The sequence below is a fragment of the Pinus tabuliformis genome, chromosome 6 (assembly GCF_031772625.1).
Source record: "Pinus tabuliformis cultivar Carrire ecotype Pingquan chromosome 6, CPIR1, whole genome shotgun sequence".
Lineage (NCBI taxonomy): Eukaryota > Viridiplantae > Streptophyta > Pinopsida > Pinales > Pinaceae > Pinus > Pinus tabuliformis.
The window spans coordinates 569,799,894-569,805,062 of NC_142292.1; positions in this window are offsets into that span (position 1 = coordinate 569,799,894).

A 5,169-nucleotide genomic window follows, 5' to 3' on the forward strand; every position below is an offset into this window, starting at 1 on the left:
CACTTAATCTAATCATCAGCGTGCTTGATAGTAAAGAGAACCAGTGCATTTACAAGTAAAGTGCACCAGTTATGATAAATTATTGATGAGCCAAAAAAATTAATGCACTGACATGACATATTTTATTTATTTATTTATTTATTTATTTATTATTTTATTTTATTTTTTTCAAAATATCGAAATGGTGTGGTTTGTATTTAAATGCATCGGTGCGGTAATTGTTATAAGAGTTCTGACATGGTAGAATTCCTTTTTATTTTCGAAATCCTGGAAACAAATGTGCATCAGTGTTGTTTTTTATTTAAACGCATTGGTGTTTTTTTTTACAAGAGCAGCGATATGATAAAATACTTTTTTTATTTTTGAAAAACGGAAACCAGTGCAGTAATTATTTTAACGACCTGGTGTAGTTATTATATAAACGCATCAGTGCAATTAGTCCTAATAAGAGCACTGATAGGGTTTAAAATTTGTCTAGAATTTTATTTTCACATAAAATGTGGGCATGATAGGTACCATAAATAAATAAATAAAAATGGGCAAATCACATGGTCCTCCTCATAATATATTGAGGCACATGCCTATAATCCCCAAGTATTCAAAGACTCTTCTATTGAAAATAATTAGCTATGGTGTAGGGATGACATGCCTCACACAGAAGTGAGTCAGGAGTTAGGTGAATCCCAACAGGTTTAATAGCCATGAAGCATATAGAGGATACATGGAATGAAAAATTCGAAGATTAAATATGAATTCTACAACTCACCATAACCATGGATGGCGTCAACCAATATTCCCTCCAAAACACCAACTATTCTATTTTTCCTATAGTATTGATCAATAACAATAACCCCCCATGGTTGTATGTGAAGAACGAACATATTATATTGGCTCTCATAGTCCATGGTATAAGAGAAGTGAAGAATATGGATGTCCACTTACAACCATTGGCAGATGAATTGAAGGAATTATGGGAAGAGATAAATGTGTATGATGTATCAAGACCCATCACAACAGAGAGGAGTTTTATGTTGTATGGCATATGTGCTTACACAATACATGATTATCAAGGATTAGGAGTTTGCTATGGTAACTTACATTTGTATTAATTTGTTTATATATGTAACAATATTGTTTTCCATATTAATTTAATTCGTTGAAATTATTTTGATCTTCATGATCACTAACGTCCCATGTATACAATAATTTCATAGGTCTTGTAACAAAAGGGTATCATGGATGTAAATTTTGTGGACCTTCTATGAAGTCTAGGTGATCTGACCACCTATGAAAGGTAGTGTATGACTACTCCGGGATATTCCACCCAGAAGAACACCCTTGTACAAGAGCAACAACCACTTTCAATGGTAAACCAGAGAGAACCCAAAGGCTTGCAACAATGACACCAATTGAATGGCTTAGAGAATATGAGAGGGAGAAGGGGAAATAGTTTGCATAAATGTTTGATTCAAATGGGTATCCTCTATTCGATGATCCAAAATTCTTCGACAATGTTGAGAAATTTCCCATTGGGGTGAAAAGGAAAATTGTATTTTATGATCTCCCATATTGCGATAATATTAATATTTCCCACTTAGTAGATCCCATACATATATTTAAAAATGTTTCTTCTTCTTTATGAAGGCACATATCATCGAAATAAAACAACACATTGGTTGTTAGGAGAGATCTTATTCCTTCAAAAACAAAAAAGAAACATTTGCCAAAATAAGAAACTAGAGGAGGGGTTGGTCCCTCTATGTATTTCAAAGAAGGTGATGTCCAATGGATTTTAAAGAAATACGATATTTATTTGGTAATGGAATTTATAATGTGTGTGAGGTTACCTTTTTTATATGGGTCTTCACTATGGCACTAGTTCACTATGGAAGACCATTTGTCGGGGTTGAAATCGCATGACCGTTTGAACCTTCCAAAAGTACAGATGTCAGAAACACGATTTTAATATTTTTATGCAATGAGATATTTTATAATTAATTTTTATATAATGTACTATTTAATTTTGAGTGTGATTATCCTAGGGTCGTGTGTGGCTGTGTGAACCATGAATTCCCCCAAGACCTACGACGTGCCATATCTAAATTATCTACATTTATACTTTGGATCACATCAAAGGAGATTCATATGGCTAGCATTCCACAGTGGCGTCAATAGATAGTTGAGATTGTTTGTATGTTTGAGAAGGAATTGTTGACGAGTTTCATGTACTTGTAGGTTCATCTTCTAATTCACCTATTATATGAGGTTGAATTAGTTGGGGTGGTTTCTTTTCGTTGGATGTTTTTCTTATAGAGGTACATGAAGAAATTGAAAAAAGTTTTGTTCGATAAAGGGAAAAACCCGAGGGGTCTATGGCAGAGGGGTATATATTGTATGATTCTTTCTATTATGTTGGTGAGTACATTAATCAAATCAACAACACACTAAGTGTGGTGATTTGGGACGACGAATGGGATGAAGAAAAAAGAGAACGGGAGTTTCCCCAAATGAATGGAGAGAGACGCATGATCAAGTGTAAGTGACTTATCATTTGTCAAATTTATACACAGTAACTATTCACACTGAACTTCATATTAATGCATATTTTTATCTCATATATACTATGAATGTTGGTTTTATTTCATCATCAAATTCAGTAATTGAAGCCATCAAAAAATTCATTCTTTACAATATGAAAGAAACACAACCGTGGGTCGCATTGTATGAGCAAAAGAGGAGAAAATGGGACAGTGACTAGAAGGAATTCAAATGGTTGAATGGTAGAAAAGTTTAATATCCTAATATTTTAAAATAAAATATGCCAATGACATGCCCTAACAGTTATATTGTTGATCAAGTTAGAAAGAAATATGGTGCATCTGGTCGTTACCCTTGAGCTGAAGAGGATGCACTAAACATAGGGATTGGGTGTAGCAACTTGGTAATAATCTCTTTCTATATATTTTTAACTTCATAATGCACCTTTCAATTGTAAGATCTATATTTTATATTTTTAATTATGTTTAGGTAATTAGACACATGACATTGTGATTTCTTCACTTTTTATAGGTGCATTTGTTCCCATCTATGTGGGAATATGGACATCATTTTTTCATGCAGGATGCCAATGATGGATGCATAACACAAGATTGTGGAGTGGAAGTCAAGTTCAACCAATCTAGTCATGCTAGCCACCGCTATCAAAACCTAATACAAGGGGCATTAGGTTACGTCAGAAAGATACAAGAGATCAAGTGGACATCTCTTCATTCCAATGTGTTATTTTTATGTACAAGTGGTGGGACAACTTTGATCGGAATAATGTAAAGGAATATCGTGATAGTGGGATCATATCTATAAACTCTTGAAAGATGTGGCATGAAGCTAGAGAGCCTTATGTTTTCCCCAAACATTGCAACCACATGTTTTTTTACCCAAATTTGTTGGATAGGGATTGGTGGTTTGTATTAAGACACGACCCTAGATCAAAACATATTTTTTAGAACAACAGTGTTATCATGCCAAGTGAGGAAGATAATCAGGGTGATGACAACAAAGAGTGATATGTACTTGTGTTATTTCATCATTTATACTATTATTTTATGCTTTTGTTTTCTTTATTTCAATAATTATATTATTTTTTATTCATCTTGTTGGAATTTTATATAATTGGTAAGGTTCACAAATGTTTTACACATTATTTTGCAGTGGAAACATTTTTACACTTAAAACTAAGTATTTCCAATTGTGTAATTTACAATTTTGAATTTTAAAATACTTGTTTAATGTGTTTAAATCTAATTTATAGTAGACTTCCTCTATAGGCTTTGGATAAATATCGGGATGGATCACAAGATTGTAGTTATAAGCATGATTACTTATCAATTTATAACTATATTTTATTAAGATATCAATCTAAATATATGCATATTATCTCATTTCTCAAATGACATTGTGAGCATCAATCTAAAATAACTCACAAAATGATCGAAAATATAGAAGGAAAATCATATCTATGTTATATATACGTACTAAAAGGCCGACAACAACCGTCATCAAAGTTTTTCAATATAGTAAAATAACTTCCCATATTTTCACTATGCAACATATCTCCATAAATATAAATGCATATTAAAACATGGTGTACAATGTAAGGATTCAAGGTGACAATCCTTCTCAAATACGAAAATGAGAATAATATAACCAAAATGAGAAAATAGGGAATTTGGAAACAACATTGAAGATTTATTCTAGATTTAGATACTTATTGGTTTATTAATAAGTTCACATGTTTTTTCTTCAAGTTTATTTCAAAATCAATATAAATCATGTAGTGATAAATCTATGAGGATTTTAACACTGAAAAAATTGTGTATTAATATGTAACATTAAATTCTTGACATGAGAGGTAAAGTCATGCTAACGATATTTAAATTCCAGATCATGCAACATTATGTAAACTAAAATGAGGTCTTATGCATGTATAAAATGTTGATTACATATTTTTATGGACTATAAGAGAAACAAATGGGCTTACATGGATGCATGTGATGTTTTAAATTTTTTTTCATGGATAATGGAAGAGTTATGACTTTTCTTTTCAATGGAAATTATAAATAAAGTTGAACTAATACATATTTTATGGCTAATAACTAAATGATAAATAATGAGATGGTGATTAAGAGGCATTTGTTTGACTTTCTAATAGACTTGGTGATGCATTTTTCTTTCATATTTTGATTATGTAAAATAAATATCTATTTTATGTATATAAGTAAATTATTTAAAGTAGACATGTCTTTATCATTGTGAACCTAATGTAATATTACCTAGGAGAAATGTGAAAACATGAATTTTAGTGACTATCTAGTGATAAGTATGTGGAGAAAATAATATTTCTTGAGTTGTTCATTAAGAAATAATCAAATATATTATTTGTCAAAAAGTTAAATCTAATATAGTATTATTTTTGTATTATTTAACGCATATGTATTATTGAAAAAAGATAAATTTAAACCACAATAGAAAATAAAGAAACAAAATATTATATCTTTATTACTAGAAAAAAAGTGTACTTGCTTCTTTAAGGGAGAACATTCAATAGAGAAAATCCCTAACTACAAGTAACTTCGCCAGCCTTATTTTACATTTGTTTATCCTCATCCTTAG